Source organism: Lissotriton vulgaris, chromosome 9, assembly GCF_964263255.1.
Source record: "Lissotriton vulgaris chromosome 9, aLisVul1.2, whole genome shotgun sequence".
Classification (NCBI taxonomy): domain Eukaryota; kingdom Metazoa; phylum Chordata; class Amphibia; order Caudata; family Salamandridae; genus Lissotriton; species Lissotriton vulgaris.
In genome coordinates this window covers 260,200,641-260,220,791 of record NC_141697.1, presented here as the reverse complement: position 1 = coordinate 260,220,791, position 20,151 = coordinate 260,200,641, and positions in this window count along the sequence as shown.

Genomic DNA, 20,151 nt, shown 5'->3' with positions numbered 1-20,151 from the left:
ATACGCTCATTCTCTCCTGATCTCTGTAGTAGGCGGACATTTTAGGGTCAGTGCTGTAGTCGCTCGACCCTGTCAGAGATATTTAAAAGCCACACGACGCGACCACGCAGCAGGCATCAACTGCTTCAAGGCTGCTAGCGTGAGGGGGGCATTTTAATAACTCTGCCTAACTCTTTTAAAATTGATTTTAGAAATTGTTCTTAACGTGTTGTTGTTACTCACTGTGGGGTTTGTGGTACTGTTGAGCTGTGTTAAAGCTCAGGGTGGTAACGCTCGCTCTCTCCTGATCTCCGTAGTTGGCAGCCTTTTAGGGGTCAGCTCTCTAGTCGCTCGACCCTGTCAGGGATATTTAAAAGCCACATGACACGACCGCGCAGCGGACGCGTCGAAGGCGCGCCTAAGGCAAGCCCGTCTGTGCCTGTCTGCGACCGGCCGGGGCGAGGGGCCAGAAGCTCTGCTCCTTTTCTCCAAAAGAGGTATTCTTACAGCCCTGAGCAACTAAACAGTTTAAAAAATACCCCAGAAATAGGATGCACTCAATATTTTAATCCTAGTGGCCCCGTCACTAGTTGTAGTTACTGCTCTTTCAGTTTAGAAACACAGTCTCCCCCTCTCCCCGGAAGGCTCGCCGTTGAAAACTTACAAAATCTTTCTGCGTAATTGCAGATCCCTTCCCAAACACTCCGCGGAGTTGATCATTCTGCTGTCAGAGGGAAGTCAGGATATCTTGTTTCTTACTGAAACTTGGACGAACCATCACTCTGAACCTGACATTGTTCAAGCCCGACTGTGAGAATCTCCACTTCTCTATTAGACTTTCCCCCCTGCTTTCCTTCTCGGGAATTTTAATTTATCGACTGCCTAGACCTATGGGCCAGTTTCTTAACTCATCTAAAACTGTCACTAAGCTGGATAGTCTCGCCTCAAACTTTACTATCCTAGGCAACTTGAATGTTCATATTTATGACCAAGCGTCAATAGTCGCGTCACAACTCTCTTCTGACCTTGCTGCCCTCCAACTTATTCAGAAGGTGCCACATGCCACTCACACAAAAGGTCACCTTTTTGATCAGTTTTTTTCCAATTTACAAGAACTCGTCTGCTTGGACCCTATTCCCATTCCTTGGTCAGACCATCATTTGATCCCCTACACTGGTCTCCTAAGTCGGCTACCCCCACTGCTCAACCAATAGGAAATACAGTTTGTGGCTGGCCTAAACTCAGCCTTGAAGAATGGACTTCCGTTTTGGAACGTCCCAAACCATCTACTAATAATGATCCAGTATTAGCTAATAATCATTTTAATAACTGGATCAAAGGGACTTTAGACCAGATTCTCCCTAAGAAGAATATCCAGATAAATATAGGGCCCAATAAAGCAGCATGGTACACGCCCAACCTTCGTGAGCTAAAGCACCTGTGCAAGAGAGCGGAGAGAATCTGGAGGAAAGATTTTTCCCTCCTTAAGAAAAAGCAATATAGGGATGCCATCAGAACTTTTAAAAAAAGTGAAATCAAAAAGGCTCAGGCTCTCTACTTCAGCGAAATAATCACTGCCGCGGTTAATTACCCTCGGGAGACCTTTTGCATTGTAAAACAAGCATTAGAAATGCAATCGGGCTCGGATTTATTTGAGTTTGAGCTAATGGCATTGTAAATGCCAATGTATTGTTGCTATGTGTTATGGAGTGTGTTCATGTGGGGTGTACTGCCAGTGATCTCCTTGTGAGTGTGAGAATATTGCACCGTTACTGCCTGTGATGTCCTTCTTGTGAGTGTGAGAAGCTTGCACCTCTGCTGCCTGTGGTCTCCTTGTGAGTGTAAGAAGCTTGCACTGCTGCTGCCTGTGATGTCGTTCTTGTGAGTGGGAGAAGATTGCACATCAGCTGCCTGTGGTCTCCTTGTGAGTGTAAGAAGCTTGCACAGCTGCTGCCTGTGATGTCCTACTCACTACTCTACTCACTACTCTACTCACTACTCTGCACTCACTACTCACTACTCACTACTCTGTACTCACTACTCACTACTCTACTCACTACTCTACTCACTATTCACTACTCTACTCACTACTCACTACTCTACTCACTACTCTAGACTCACTACTCTCTACTCACTACTCTGCACCCACTACTCACTACTCTGCTCACTACTCACTACTCTACTCACTACTCTACTCACTACTCTGCACTCACTACTCACTACTCTACTCACTACTCTGCACTCACTACACACTACTCTACTCACTACTCACTACTCTACTCACTACTCTGCACTCACTACTGTACTCACTACTCACTACTCTACTCACTACTCTGCACTCACTACTCACTACTCTACTCACTACTCTGCACTCACTACTCACTACTCTACTCACTACTCACTACTCAACTCACTACTCTGCACTCACTACTCACTACTCTGTACTCACTACTCAACTCACTACTCTGCACTCACTACTCTACTCACTACTCACTACTCTACTCACTACTCACTACTCACTACTCTACTCACTACTCACTACTCAACTCACTACTCACTACTCTACTCACTACTCTGCACTCACTACTCTACTCACTACTCACTACTCTGCACTCACTACTCTACTCACTACTCACTACTCTACTCACTACTCACTACTCTACTCACTACTCACTACTCTACTCACTACTCTACTCACTACTCTACTCACTACTCACTACTCTACTCACTACTCACTACTCAACTCACTACTCTACTCACTACTCACTACTCTACTCACTACTCACTACTCTACTCACTACTCACTACTCTACTCACTACTCTGCACTCACTACTCTACTCACTACTCTACTCACTACTCACTACTCTACTCACTACTCTATTCACTACTCTACTCACTACTCACTACTCTACTCACTACTCTACTCACTACTCACTACTCTACTCACTACTCACTAATCACTACTCTGCACTCACTACTCTACTCACTACTCTGCACTCACTACTCTACTCACTACTCACTACTCTACTCACTACTCTACTCACTACTCTACTCACTACTCACTACTCTACTCACTACTCACTACTCTACTCACTACTCTACTCACTACTCTACTCACTACTCTACTCACTACTCACTACTCTACTCACTACTCTACTCACTACTCTGTACTCACTACTCACTACTCTACTCACTACTCTGCACTCACTACTCTACTCACTACTCACTACTCTACTCACTACTCTACTCACTACTCTACTCACTATTCACTACTCTACTCACTACTCACTACTCTACTCACTACTCACTACTCTACTCACTACTCACTACTCTACTCACTACTCAGCACTCAATACTCACTACTCTACTCACTACTCTACTCACTATTCTACTCACTACTCTACTCACTACTCTGCACTCACTACACACTACTCTACTCACTACTCTACTCACTACTCTACTCACTACTCAACTCACTACTCACTACTCTACTCACTACTCACTACTCTACTCACTACTCACTACTCTACTCACTACTCTGCACTCACTACTCTACTCACTACTCTGCACTCAATACTCACTACTCTACTCACTACTCTACTCACTACTCACTACTCTGCACTCAATACTCACTACTCTACTCACTACTCACTACTCTACTCACTACTCTACTCACTACTCTACTCACTACTCTACTCACTACTCTGCACTCACTATTCTACTCACTACTCTACTCACTACTCACTACTCTACTCACTACTCTACTCACTACTCTGCACTCAATACTCACTATTCTACTCACTACTCTACTCACTACTCTACTCAATACTCACTACTATGCACTCACTACTCACTACTCTGCACTCACTACTTACTACTCTACTTACTACTCTACTCACTACTCTACTCACTACTCTGCACTCACTACTCACTACTCTACTCACTACTCACTACTCTACTCACTACTCTGCACTCACTACTCACTACTCTACGCACTACTCTACTCACTACTCACTACTCTACTCACTACTCTACTCACTACTTTGCACTCACTACTCACTATTCTACTCACTACTCACTACTCTACTCACTACTCACTACTCTACTCACTACTCTGCACTCTCTACTCACTACTCTACTCACTACTCTACTCATTACTCTACTCACTACTCTGCACTCACTACTCTACTCACTACTCACTACTCTACTCACTACTCTGCACTCACTACTCTACTCACTACTCACTACTCTACTCACTACTCTACTCACTACTCTGCACTCACTACTCACTACTCTACTCACTACTCTACTCACTACTCTACTCACTACTCTGCACTCACTACTCACTACTCTACTCACTACTCTACTCACTACTCTGCACTCACTACTCACTACTCACTACTCTACTCACTACTCTACTCACTACTCTGCACTCTCTACTCACTACTCTACTCACTACTCTACTCACTACTCTACTCACTACTCTGCACTCACTACTCTACTCACTACTCCACTCACTACTCCACTCACTACTCCACTCACTACTCTACTCACTACTCTACTCACTACTCTGCACTCACTACTCTACTCACTACTCTACTCACTACTCTACTCACTACTCCACTCACTACTCCACTCACTACTCCACTCACTACTCCACTCACTACTCCACTCACTACTCACTACTCTACTCACTACTCTGCACTCACTACTCAGCACTCACTACTCTGCACTCATTACTCTGCACTCACTACTCACTACTCTGCACTCACTACTCACTACTCTACTCACTACTCTGCACTCACTACTCTGCACTCACTACTCTGCACTCACTACTCACTACTCTGCACTCACTACTCACTACTCTACTCACTACTCTGCACTCACTACTCACTACTCTACTCACTACTCACTACTCTACTCACTACTCTGCACTCACTACTCTACTCACTACTCTACTCACTACTCACTACTCTGCACTCACTACTCTACTCACTACTCACTACTCTACTCACTACTCTGCACTCACTACTCACTACTCTACTCACTACTCTACTCACTACTCTGCACTCACTACTCACTACTCTACTCACTACTCTACTCACTACTCTACTCACTACTCTGCACTCACTACTCACTACTCTACTCACTACTCTACTCACTACTCTGCACTCACTACTCTACTCACTACTCTACTCACTACTCACTACTCTACTCACTACTCTACTCAATACTCTGCACTCACTACTCACTATTCTACTCACTACTCACTACTCTACTCACTACTCACTACTCTACTCACTACTCACTACTCTACTCACTACTCTGCACTCTCTACTCACTACTCTACTCACTACTCTACTCACTACTCTACTCACTACTCTACTCACTACTCTGCACTCACTACTGCACTCACTACTCACTACTCTACTCACTACTCACTACTCTACTCACTACTCTGCACTAACTACTCTACTCACTACTCTACTCACTACTCTGCACTCACTACTCTGCACTCACTACTCTGCACTCACTACTCACTACTCTGCACTCACTACTCACTACTCTACTCACTACTCTGCACTCACTACTCACTACTCTACTCACTACTCACTAATCTACTCACTACTCTGCACTCACTACTCTACTCACTACTCTACTCACTACTCTGCACTCACTACTCACTACTCTACTCACTAGTCTACTCACTACTCTGCACTCACTACTCACTACTCTACTCACTACTCTACTCACTACTCTACTCACTACTCTGCACTCACTACTCACTACTCTACTCACTACTCTACTCACTACTCTGCACTCACTACTCACTACTCTACTCACTACTCACTACTCTACTCACTACTCTACTCACTACTCTGCACTCACTACTCACTATTCTACTCACTACTCACTACTCTACTCACTACTCACTACTCTACTCACTACTCTGCACTCTCTACTCACTACTCTACTCACTACTCTACTCACTACTCTACTCACTACTCTGCACTCACTACTCTACTCACTACTCACTACTCTACTCACTACTTTGCACTCACTACTCACTACTCTACTCACTACTCACTACTCTACTCACTACTCTGCACTCACTACTCTACTCACTACTCTACTCACTACTCTGCACTCACTACTCTACTCACTACTCACTACTCTACTCACTACTCTGCACTCACTACTCACTACTCTACTCACTACTCTACTCACTACTCTACTCACTACTCTGCACTCACTACTCACTACTCTACTCACTACTCTACTCACTACTCTACTCACTACTCTGCACTCTCTACTCACTACTCTACTCACTACTCTACTCACTACTCTGCACTCACTACTCTACTCACTACTCTACTCACTACTCACTACTCTGCACTCACTACTCTACTCACTACTCTGCACTCACTACTCTACTCACTACTCTACTCACTACTCTACTCACTACTCCACTCACTACTCCACTCACTACTCTGCACTCACTACTCTGCACTCACTACTCACTACTCTGCACTCACTACTCACTACTCTACTCACTACTCTGCACTCACTACTCACTACTCTACTCACTACTCTGCACTCACTACTCTACTCACTACTCACTACTCTACTCACTACTCTGCACTCACTACTCACTACTCACTACTCTACTCACTACTCTACTCACTACTCTACTCACTACTCTGCACTCACTACTCACTACTCTACTCACTACTCTACTCACTACTCTACTCACTACTCTGCACTCACTACTCACTACTCTACTCACTACTCTGCACTCACTACTCACTACTCTACTCACTACTCTACTCACTACTCTGCACTCACTACTCTACTCACTACTCTACTCACTACTCTGCACTCACTACTCTACTCACTACTCTACTCACTACTCCACTCACTACTCACTACTCTACTCACTACTCTACTCACTACTCTGCACTCACTACTCAGCACTCACTACTCTGCACTCACTACTCTGCACTCACTACTCTGCACTCACTACTCTGCACTCACTACTCACTACTCTGCACTCACTACTCACTACTCTACTCACTACTCTGCACTCACTACTCACTAATCTGCAATCACTACTCTACTCACTACTCACTACTCTACTCACTACTCTACTCACTACTCTACTCACTACTCTACTCACTACTCTGGTGGTGTTAGTACTGTTAGTACTGATGGTGGTAGTACTGGTAGTAGTGGTGGTGGTTGTGGTACTGCTAGTACTGGTAGTGGTAGTACTGGTAGTGGTAGTACTGGTAGTGGTAGTACTGGTGGTGGTGGTACTGGTAGTACTGGTGGTGGTGGTAGTACTGGTGGCTGTAGTAGTGGTAGTACTGGTAGTATTGATGGTGGTAGTACTGGTATTACTGGTGGTAGTGGTAGTGGTAGTACTGGTGGTGGTGGTAGTGGTAGTACTGGTGGCTGTAGTAGTGGTAGTACTGTTGGCTGTAGTGGTGGTAGTACTGGTGTTGGTAGAAATGGTAGTACTGATGGTGGTAGTACTGGTGGTGGTGGTAGTGGTAATACTGGTGGTGGTACCGGTAGTGGTAGTGCTAGTGGTGGTGGTACTGCTGCCCGTAGTACTGGTAGTGGTAGTACTGGTGGTGGTGGTACTAGTGGTGGTAGTACTGGTGGTGGTAGTGGTAATGGTATTGGTAGTACTGGTAGTGGTAGTACTGGTGGTCGCGGTACTGTTAGTACTGGTGGTGGTGGTAGTTGTCGTACTGGTGGCTGTAGTACTGCTAGTACTGGCGGTGTTGGTGATACTGGTAGTGGTAGTACTGGTGGTGGTGGTACTGGTGCTGGTGGTGGTACTGGTAGTACTGGTGGTGGTACCGGTAGTGGTAGTGCTAGTGGTGGTGGTTCTGCTGCCCGTAGTACTGGTAGTGGTGGTGGTGGTACTGGTGGTGGTGGTACTGGTGGTGGTTGTACTGGTGGTGGTGGTACTGGTGGTGGTAGTGGTACTGGTATTGGTAGTACTGGTAGTGGTAGTGGTAGTACTGGTGGTCGTGGTAGTGGTAGTACTGGTGGTGGTGGTAGTGGTAGTACTGGTGGCTGTAGTAGTGGTAGTACTGGTGGCTGTAGTAGTGGTAGTACTGGTGGTGGTAGAAATGGTAGTACTGATGGTGGTAGTACTGGAAGTACTGGTGGTGGTGGTGGTACTGGTAGTACCGGTGGTGGTGTTACTGGTAGTACTGGTGGTGGTGGTGGTACTGGTAGTGGTAGTAGTGGTAGTAGTGGTAGTACTGGAGGTGGTAGTACTGGAGGTGGTGGTACTGGTAGTGGTAGTACTGCTGGTGGTAGTACTGGTAGTGGTGGTACTGGTGGTGGTGGTACTGGTGGTGGTGGTACTGGTGGTGTTGGTAGTGGTAGTACTGGTGGTGGTACCGCTAGTGGTAGTGCTAGTGGTGGTGGTACTGCTGCCCATAGTACTGGTAGTGGTAGTACTGGTGGTGGTGGTAGTGGTAGTACTGGTGGCTGTAGTAGTGGTAGTACTGGTGGCTGTAGTAGTGGTAGTACTGGTGGTGGTAGAAATGGTAGTACTGATGGTGGTAGTACTGGAAGTACTGGTGGTGGTGGTGGTACTGGTAGTACCGGTGGTGGTGTTACTGGTAGTACTGGTGGTGGTGGTGGTACTGGTAGTGGCAGTAGTGGTAGTACTGGAGGTGGTAGTACTGGAGGTGGTGGTACTGGTAGTGGTAGTACTGCTGGTGGTAGTACTGCTGGTGGTAGTACTGGTAGTGGTGGTACTGGTGGTGGTGGTACTGGTGGTGGTGGTACTGGTGGTGGTGGTAGTGGTAGTACTGGTGGTGGTACCGCTAGTGGTAGTGCTAGTGGTGGTGGTACTGCTGCCCGTAGTACTGGTAGTGGTAGTACTGGTGGTGGTGGTACTAGTGGTGGTAGTACTGGTGGTGGTAGTGGTACTGGTATTGGTAGTACTGGTAGTGGTAGTACTGGTGGTCGTGGTACTGTTAGTACTGGTGGTGGTGGTAGTTGTAGTACTGGTGGCTGTAGTACTGGTAGTACTGGCGGTGTTGGTGGTACTGGTAGTGGTAGTACTGGTGGTGGTGGTACTGGTGCTGGTGGTGGTACTGGTAGTGGTAGTACTGGTGGTGGTACCGGTAGTGGTAGTGCTAGTGGTGGTGGTACTGCTGCCCGTAGTACTGGTAGTGGTAGTACTGGTGGTGGTGGTGGTACTGGTGGTGGTGGTACTGGTGGTGGTAGTACTGGCGGTGGTAGTACTGGTGGTGGTGGTGGTCGTGGTACTGGTATTGGTAGTACTGGTAGTGGTAGTACTGGTGGTCGTGGTACTGTTAGTACTGGTGGTGGTGGTAGTTGTAGTACTGGTGGCTGTAGTACTGGTAGTACTGGGGGTGGTGGTAGTAATGGTGGTGGTGGTACTGGTGGTGGTGGTAGTGGTAATGGTAATGGTAGTACTGGTAGTGGTAGTACTGGTGGTGGTGGTACTGGTAGTACTGGTGGTGGTGTTAGTGGTAGTACTGGTGGTCGTGGTACTGTTAGTACTGGTGGTGGTGGTAGTGGTAGTACTGGTGGCTGTAGTACTGGTAGTTCTGCTGGTGGTGGTGCATGTATCAATGAGTCTAATTTTTCCTAATGAAATAGCCATTGGCATTACGTGAGACACACAACACATTTGTGAATTCCCATTGTAACAGCCGGAAGGCTCTGTTTTCCATGATTCTATGTCAGGACCGGAGGCTTCAGATTATGCTATATCTTCCTTCGCTTTATTAACATAAAGAAACCACAGCAGCTTAGGAAAAGATATAATAAGAACAAAAAATGCTTTAAACATAAAGCATTGACGTAATGTTCAACAAAAAATCAACAACAACTCCCAAGAGTCTCTTTGTTATAATCATAGTCCACAGTCCTTTGTCACTGTTCATCATCCCTATATAACCGGACTTCCCATCATCTTCCTCCTCTTTCTTCGCTGCTCCCGCAGCCAGATAAGTGCTTTTCTATTTGTCTTCTTTTATTGTGCTTGATGTCTTGCGGTCTTTGGGGACCCCTTGCATGGTTTATTTCCTTTCAGAGTCCCCTAGTTGCGGGAACGTTTTGCCGTTCCTACGCGACTTTTTTTCCCACTTGTGTGCGGTGTGTACATAGACCGCAAGGGGGCGGCCTGTCGCCTCGCCGACCCTCCGGCGCGCCTCCGCGGTGCGAGGAGCCGCGCCGTGGGGTCTGCTTGCGCAGGGGCCGACCCTCGCGTACCCCTCTGACACCTGGTGCTCCGGGTCTGTACTTCACAAATTGACGCCCTTTGGGGTCTGTATGGCGGTTTTGACCGCGTGAATCGCCTTCGGGCGAGATCTGTGCACCTCTTTATTCGTGTGTGGCCTAGCGCGCTTGAGGGGTACGTAGACCCGGTCCCGGCGTGGAGGGTCTGCGCGCTTGGGGGTTGGTGCAGCCCACCTGCCACGTCAGCTGGCCCAAAACGTGATCGCAGCCGCTGGGCCTGCCCACATTCGAGAACTTTCTCGGTTGCCGCCCTCTTGGGTGCCCCGCATTTGCCCTTGGTTCCGACATGGAAGGGGAGTAGGATGAGGAGGCCTGCCCCTATCTGCAGGATGATGAGTTTTATCAGGCGGTGGACAGCTCCATCTATCGTTGTGTGACGGAGGTGGTAGGGCCCATGGAGGACCGCCTTTCGGCCCGCATCGTAGAGGAGTGTGCCAAGCTGGCAGCGGCGCAGGTGCCGCCGCCCCCCGAGCTCCCGGGGACGTCCGGCGGGTTGCCGCCCGCTCCGAAGAGACCCCGGGGTGAGGGGCCTTCATCGGAGGCCCAAGGCGTGGATAAGGGCGCCTTCGAGCGTCTTCGTGACGCCTTCCTGGCCAAGGCGACGGCGGTGCCTCCGACGCCCTTGGTGGACCCTGGCACTTCGGGCGGTCTGTCAACGGCGCCCGCCTCCCCGATCTACGACTCTCCGGACACGGATGACGACGGGGAGTCGACCCGGTCTTGGCTCCCGGCGCCTTCGGGAAAGGAGATGCCCCGAGATGAGTCGGGCATGCTGGACCCGGACGAGATCGTCCACCCCCGATCCGCGGCCTGGGCCCCGGGGGAGACGGTGGCGAAGTTTGTCGCGGGCCGGCTGCGCAAGCCCCTGGAGAAGGAGGCGAGGGGTTGCCTGCGCGGGGAATGCCCTCGGCCTACTTTGGAGGGGAAGGTGGCTATGACCCCAGAATTGGACCCCAAGATGGCCACCTTCCTGGCGAAATTCATGAAGGACCCCAGGAAGGGGATCGATCGGTCCTGGCGGGCCTGCCAGGACAAGCTGTTGGATGCGGTCGGGCCCGCCACGAAGATCCTCGATATGGCGGAGGAGGCTCGAGCGAATGGCACCGCCATTTCACCGGAGGTGCTCTCCAACTGGGCCCAGAGGGTGATCGTCTTCTTGGGCAACGCCAACTGTGCCCTGTCCACGGAGCGGCGGCGGTCGCTCCTTATTAAGCTGGACCCGAAGCTGGGGGACCTGGCCTCGTCGGAGGCAGGTGCCGTGGCCCAGGGTGGCCTCTTCGGTGAACCTTTCATCCGCGAGCTTGGAAAGTTCGTGAACACGTTCACGTCGCTGGACAAGGCCCAGTCCAGCATCAAGAGGGTGTTTCACCAGCGTTTTTCTGGAGGGGCCGGTCGCGGCAGGGGCCGCGCGATCGGCCGTGGTCAGCAGACCAACAACCGTGGACAAGGCTCCGGAAGAGGTCAGTACCAGACCTCGGCCAACTACACCAATTTCTACCCCACGAGGGGACAACGCTATGGTGGAAGAGGATTCCAAAAGAAGTCCGGACAGGGAAATGCCCCCGGTAAGTGTACTTTGCTTGGATCAAGTTCCGATTGGGGGGCGGCTGGCAAGCTTTTACGGGGAGTGGGAGTGCTCACTGCCGATGCTTGGGTTTTGCAAACTGTGAGAGGTTTCCATATGGAGTTTCACGACCAGCCAACTCAGGTGAGGCCCCCGCGCCCAATGGTTTTCTCAGATTCCGACGCGCGATTGATAGACGGGGAGGTCTCGGACTTGCTGCGCAAGGGAGCCATCCGCCTATCAACGCGCCACCCGCATGGGTTCCTCAGCAACGTCTTCTTGGTAGACAAGACGGATGGGGGCAAGAGGCCTGTGATCAATCTCAAGGAATTCAATGGGTGGTTGGTCTACCGTCACTTCAAGATGGAGGGGATCCACCTCCTTCGGGACGTGCTCCTCCCTCGGGATTGGATGGTGCGACTGGATCTCAAGGATGCCTACTTGGTCGTTCCCATCCACCCCCCTCATCGTCGTTTCCTACAATTCCTGTGGGACGGCCAGGTGTTCGAATTCACCGCCCTGCCGTTCGGCCTTTCTTCGGCCCCGTGGTGCTTCACGAAGGTCCTTCACCCGGTAGTGGAGTTTCTCAGAAGCCAGGGGGTCCGTATGATAGTATACTTAGACGACATCCTCCTCATGGGGCAGTGCCCGGAGGTGCTGGCAGGACAACTGCGTCAAGCGGTCGGCCTGCTTCAGAGACTGGGGTTCGTCGTCAACGGCTCCAAGTCGGTCTTGGTTCCCACTCAGCAGATCACCTTTTTAGGTTTCATGGTGGACTCGGTGCAGGCGGTCTTGAGCCTACCGAGCCGGAAGGTCGCAAAGATACGGCACCTGCTTCGGCAGACGATCGCGAGGGATCGTACGTCACTGCGCCATGTCGCCAAGGTGGTGGGTCTTCTGTCGTCCTCCATCCAGGCGATCTTCCCAGGCCCGCTGCACTACAGGGCTCTTCAGCGCCTGAAAGCGCAGCATTTGCGCCGTGGGATGTGTTACGATCAGTGGGTTCCCCTCACGGACGAGGTGAAGGAGGAGATGTCATGGTGGCTGTCTCACATGGAGGCATGGAATGGGCGAGCGATCTTCGGGTCGGCTCCGGACTTAATCATAGAGTCCGACGCCAGCAGGTCGGGCTGGGGCGCCCGGTGCGGGGATTTTTCCACCGGCGGCGCCTGGTCGTCAGAAGAACAACAATTGCATATCAATTGTTTGGAGCTCCTTGCGGGCTCCTTCGCGGTTCGCTGTTGGACCAAAGATTCGGTCAAGGCTTGTGTCCTGCTCCGGATGGACAATGTTTCGGCGGTCCGATATGTGAACCACCTGGGAGGTCCTCGGTCCCGCGCCTTGGCGGATTTAGCGAAGGACTTCTGGGATTCTTGCCTGTCTCGTCACATTGCGGTGACGGCGGAGTATCTGCCAGGCCAGTCCAATCAGGTAGCGGATTGGCACTCTCGACATCTCAGGGATGCCAGCCAGTGGAGACTGGATCCGGGAGTCTTCCGGTGGCTACACTCCCTTTGGGGCCCCTTCTCGGTGGACCTCTTCGCGTCCCGTCTCGACCACCAGCTGCCGCGGTTTTACAGCTGGAGGCCGGACCCTCTGGCGGAGGCCACGGACGCGTTCTTGCAGGATTGGAGTCGGGAACAGCCGTTTGCGTTTCCCCCGTTCTCCATGATCATGCGAACGGCGGCTCAAATACGCCGCCAGGGTGCGGACCTGGTGTTGGTTACACCGCTGTGGAGGTCTCAAGTATGGTTTCCGGTTCTTCTGGAACTTTCCTGGGATTTTCCAATCCTACTCCCCCTGTTTCCTCTGCTCCTGACGAGCCCGGATCGGGAACCTCACCCTCTCGTCATGCAGAACACTCTTCGCCTCGTGGCGTGGAGGCTCTCAGGAGACGCTGGACGCTCCCGGGCCTTTCGGGGTCAGCTGAGCACTTGCTCTCCAAAGCATGGGCTGATAGTACGACGAAGCGTTACAGATCCGCTTGGCTTAAGTGGATGCGTTGGTGTTTACGAAGGGATTTGGATCCCGTGGTCGCCGGCCTTGTTCCCGTGCTGAATTTCCTGGCTCATTTGGCCGACAAGGGTTTGGCGTATAGAACGATCAATGCTGTCCGGTCGGCGATTTCTGCGGGCCATGATAACATCGATGGCCATCCGGTAGGGGAACACCCTTTTGTGTGCCGGCTTCTGCGAGCGGTTCGCCTCGCGCTGCCGCCAGAGCCCAGGTACTCCGTCCTTTGGGACGTCAATTTGGTCCTGAACCTGTTCCTATCGTGGCCAGCGAATTCTTATCTGTCTCTGAAGGAGCTCTCGGCGAAATTAGCCATGTTGTTATGTCTGGTCTCTTGTAGGCGCGTCTCGGACGTGCGCGCGCTGGATGTTTCTGCACGCATTTTTTCCCCGGAGGGGGTTACTTTTACGGTGGGTCGACGCACTAAGACGTCGTCGCGTTCCATTTCTTATCCAGCCTTTACTGACACTCCTAAGTTGTGTGTCGTGCAATGCCTCAAAGCATATGAGGACCTGACCTTGGATCTACGCCCTCCGGGCGAGCGTCAGTTGTTGATTGCCCTGCGGAAGCCACACAAAGCTGTCTCCTCCCCCACCATCGCTAGGTGGGTGCGTTGGGTCATGCAAGAAGCGGGCATCAATACTTCTCTCTTTGGAGCGCACTCCGCCAGGGGGGCCATGGCCTCTAAGGCATTCTCGGTGGGTGCTCGTCTGGAGGACCTTATGCGAGCGGCGGACTGGTCCTCGGATTCCACCTTCAAGAGGTTTTATTTTAAGCCGGTGGTGGATTTAGCTCAGTTGGTGGTAAGTAAGCTTTAAACTAGCATAATCTGAAGCCTCCGGTCCTGACATAGAATCGAAATTTGCCTAGCTTACGTAACGGTAAATTTCAATTCTATTAAGGACACGGAGGCGAGGATTATCCCACCCGGACTACGGTGGTGTCTCTACCCACCCGTATGGCAGTAAGTAAAGCGTTTTCCTTTACGTTGTCTGTACTGTGTTGTTCACTGAATGCTCCTCGCCTTGTTGGAACCTTTTCCTGGGCCACCTCGCTGATGCTGTTCCTTTTTTGGCAGGCAACGACGGTGCTAAACAGGACCAATGAGGCTTAAGCGTGATCTGCGCGAAGAAAGAGGAGGAAGATGATGGGAAGTCCGGTTATATAGGGATGATGAACAGTGACAAAGGACTGTGGACTATGATTATAACAAAGAGACTCTTGGGAGTTGTTGTTGATTTTTTGTTGAACATTACGTCAATGCTTTATGTTTAAAGCATTTTTTGTTCTTATTATATCTTTTCCTAAGCTGCTGTGGTTTCTTTATGTTAATAAAGCGAAGGAAGATATGGCATAATCCTCGCCTCCGTGTCCTTAATAGAATTGAAACTTACCGTTACGTAAGCTAGGCAAATTTCGATTATTGCATATTCACGTTTTTTTCCACAAACTTTACAATAATGATGACTGCATGTTAACTCTGCGAGTCAGGCTCGACAGCACGTGTCACGAAGGTCACTTTTAACCCTCATCATTTATTCAACCAGTAGTCTGCATGTCAGCACTTATTAAAATTCGGAAAACAAAGCTTACAGAACCAGAATCCAAATGTTTTATAATAAAACGCCTTTAAACACCGTTTTTTAAACCACAGACAAAAATAGTGCAGCGCAGCGTGCGAGGAAAAGAAGCCCTTTGGAAATGAGAGTATTCAGGAAACACAAGAACTACAGTGTGGACGAGCATGTATGAGTCATCTTCTGTGAGCCTCGCCTGCTGCCTCTCGTCATTTTACCTTGAACGCGCTCACCGCTCAGAACATCTGCATTGCATTACACGGGCACTCTGACAGGAGCTCCTAATTAAGATTAATCACTCTGCTGTGCTCGTTCGCGCCCAGAAAATGCCATACAGCTGCAATAAATGACGGACGAAAAGTAAATATAGCCTCTCACGTCAAGGCTACTAAATAGACACAACAGCGAAGACGAATCACTAGGCAGAAGACATTAAAAACGCGGCGCGCACTAAAGAATGCGGAAGCCGGTCCCCTTTCAGAATCGAACACTAAAGAGCTCGGAAGCTCCGCCCCCCACTTTGTGGGTTGACGGAGGCCCGAGCCCTAAAAACTACTGAATGCACCCCCCCGTGAAAAACCCATGAAGCTACAGACCACCGATGCAATGAACTTATGGATTATTTCCACAATAAAATCTTACCCATCTGCTGCCTGTTCCCAAACTCCCCGCTCATCCTCCCTTCCAAGGAAACCAAGGTATGGAGCAGAGAACATTCTCTGGGAGTGTTCCCGCCATTGGATACAGAAGCTTTCCTAACCACTTTTGCACTGGTTAAGAGTGAATCACCCAGAGACCTGGCCCCCCTTAATATTTTGAAATCTGTAGCTGCTTCAGTAGGCCCCACCATTATGGAAATGATCAACGCTTCGCTTGCCTCTGGGGTGGTTCCTCTCCTTTGGAAAAAAGCTTTGGTAAAAGCCTTGCTTAAAAAACTCATCTTAGACCCCGACTGCCTCGGCAACTAACAACCTATCTTGCTCCTTCTAGGGGTGAGCAAAATCGCAGAAATGCATGTCAATCAGGTGCTCTCCAGATACCTCTAAGGGAGAACCTTTTCACGCGTCCCAAACCAGGTTTCGTCCAGGACATGGCACGGAAACAGCCTTATTAGCAGTTGTCGAGGACTTGAGAAGGATCCTCGATGCAGGAGGTTCTCTGGCCGTGCTACTCTTAGACCTTAGCCTGGCCTTTGATACGGTTAATCACTGCATCCTAGTCCAACGACTCCAGGACTTGGGTATTACTGGAGATGCCCTTGACTGACTGCGATCCTTCCTGGAGGACAGATACTTCCAATTTGCTGGGGGTGAGGCCATTTCTACTCCACAGCCTCTCCATTGTGGCGTTCACCAGAGGTCCTCCCTGAACCCCACTCTTTTTCAAATTTACGTGGCTCCTCTTGCTGACATTGTTCTCCCTTTTGGGGTGCAGATTGTCACTTATGTCGACGACACTCAATGGTCGTCACTTTGAACCATACTAACAAAGCATCTACCCGCCTCGGGCCATGCCTAGAAGAAGTGATGAGCTGGATGAAACATTCCCATCTTAAACTAAACGGGGCAAGACTGAGCTTATGCTACAAGTATGGCCTTTATGCCTGCCCCTAAATCAGAGATAAAGAGCCTTGGTGTCTGGCTTGATTCCGAGCTCGGTTTTAAAACTCAAGCCAGATAGGTTGTTGCCCCTTGCTTTGGCATTCTACGAATGCTGCACAAAGTGCTTCCCTTGTTACCACCTCAGGTCAGAAAGCTTGTAGTCCAGGTGCTTATTTTATCATGCTTGGACTACGGAAATACCTTGTACCTCGGTGCCCCTAGCCTGGTGCTAAACTTCAAATGGTGCAGAACTGTGCGGCTAGGATTCTCATGGGAATTCGTAGCCGCCAAACAGCAAGGCCGGCCTTTAAGGCTCTCCACTGGCTCCTAGTCTTGAATGACTTAAAAGCCCTGTGCATTACTCACAAGCTGATAGGATTGAAAGGACCTGCGATTATTTCATCCTTGGTCCAGCCCTACCAGGTAATGGGGCTCTTCGCTCTAATGATCTTCATCTGGCCTATGCCCCCAGAATAATGAGGGCTAGAAGCGGCGGCTGTTCATTTTCTTACAACACCGCTAAACTGTAGAACTCACTCCCTCTGCAGCTACGAAAGGAACCCAACCATATGGCCTTCCATAAGATGCTTAAAACTTGGCTTTTCCCCAAATAATCCCTCCTCAGCCTTCAATCGGTTATGCTCACAATGCTGGGATGCCCTCGGGTAACCACATGCTTTATAAATATTGGTTTCATTTCATTTCATATTTCATTGATGTATAATATTAACAAAAGCAGATTCAACAAGGGTAACACAAATAGATTCTCCAGTAGACCCAAATGTTCTAGATGTGGATTCAACGTGCAGGCCAACAAATCATCATGTCCACCGTTAGCCAAAGATTGTTTTAAATGTGGTAAGTCTCTACATTTCTCTGTGGGATGTAAATCTCAATGCAGTATAAACCTTGATTACGGCAAAGTCTATTGTAGACTTTTCTGAGTTTTCTACTAGACCATGGGATAAACTTGATTTGGACATTTTGGGCCTGTTTTAGACTTTCTCTACTGGTAAAATGTATGTGTTTATTCTCATAGATTATTTTTCCAGATTGTCAGAGCCTAAATGGGTCTCCCATCCTACCACTGACAATACCATCCAGTTTATCCAAGATTTTTCTTAAAGGAGGGTTTGTCTTGCAGCATTGTTTCTGACAAAGGTAAACAGTTTGTTTCACAAAAAATGTAAGATGTCCTTAAGAATAAAGGTATTACACATTTGAAAACTGCCTTATATTCTCCAAATATGAACAGCCTTCTGGAAAGGTTCAATAGGGTGGTGGTAAAGACTGTGCAAGCTGCTTTGGCTAACATAGTTGAGATTAAGGAATACATTAGGAAAAAGATGTGGGCATACCACTCATTGCCAACTCTTACCACTCAATTTTCCAAATTTTCCATGCTTAAGGGTCATACACCGAGAACGTCATTGCTTCCTGTATGGATTAATACCGAGTTACCTATTTTGGATCTCAATTAAGTGTATGAATCTGCCACAAAGAATTTTTAGGCTAAAAGAAAGGTAGATTTAAAAAGCGGAGAGAGTAAAATTGTGTTAAGGAGGGGCATTGATATACAAATGGGAGATTGTGTTAAAATTAAACATCAAGAAGGGGAATTGTGAGTTCTCAAAGTTTTCAGGGTGGTCAGAGTGGGCAGGTCATCTACAAAACTTAATAATGGTTTCTTGGTGGTGTTTGAACAGATTCACTAAGGTCTGTCAAAAGTTGTGGGTTTGTGAAAATAATCTTGAAACTAAAAAAAAAATGTATTAGATGAAAATGAGATATTAGATGAAGTGGTTGTTGTAGAGTTGGGATCAAAATTTGTTTTTTTACCCAGATTCTAAAAACACTCCTTGTGGAAACGTGTCTGCCGGATCATGTGAATTACTTTTTTCGTCTTACCGTCAAGAAAGGGTGGAGAGAGATGATTCTAGTTCTACATCTCCAGATAATAGTGATTTAGAAATTGGTTCCACAACTACCGAAAGTGATGATTCTTGTACAATGGTGGAAGAGGTAAATGACACAAAATTTCGGTGTCAACGAAGGAGTGGCCAGTGCAGGTAAGAGCGGTGGAGTGGGGTGGGGGGAACTTGATAGATGACAACGAGAATAAAATAAATAAAGAATTAATTTTCCCTCGTCATCATCTGTCATGTTCTCACCCATCCCGCCCCACCACTCTTACTTGCACCGGCCGTTCCAGTGTCAACATAATGTTCAGAAGGTGACCACATATGTAGAAAAATCTGTTTCAGATTCGAAGGTTGAAAATGTGACTGATGTGCTTATTAGACACAAGAGAGAAATTGTTCCACCTTAGAAATTTGGGAATTTTGTTTTAGGTTAAACTTTTTATTTTCTAAGTTACTATTCTTGTCATTTAATGAAGATTTTCATTATTACATGTTGTTTTGCTTTGTTATTATTTTTCTTTCATTCGGGATACCTTATATTGTTACAGTTTTACCTTACTGCTAGGTTATTTATTTATTTCACCTCCTTGGTGTTCAAAGTTGAATCTTTAATGTTTCTGTTTTTGTTATAGCTTTGTTTTATTCTATTTTTACATTTCACCTTTGTAAAGGAGGAAGATTTGTAGTTTTTTGTATTTTAAAATATGTTATGTTCGGGGCACGAGCGGCTCCTCAAGCCAGCTGTGGTCTATGTGATGTAATAGGGAATGTTGTAGGATTTTGTATTGACCTCATGCAGTTGGCTATCGGTCGTTCACTTGCGTGGACACTGCTCCACTGATGGGGATACTTTGTTGAATAAACTTGTTCTTCATGAGTTATTGGCCATACCTCATTACTTCATACGTGTATTAAAAAAATGATCAATTTCTACAATCATTATAGTCACAAGCATTGTTGTATTTAAAGTTGATCAGTCCATACGATAAATAATGTTAGCTACACTGCTCTAATGTATAATAGCTAACTTCGGAGTACATTTTAGCAGAAATAATGTACACCTACAAAATAATGTGTAGACTCGGAAGGATAACAAGTATACCTTATGGTTGCACTGATTATCATACAAACAATTTGCAAGAACACCTGCAAAAGAGAGAATCGAGAGAATTGCATGAACATACTCCTTCAAAAC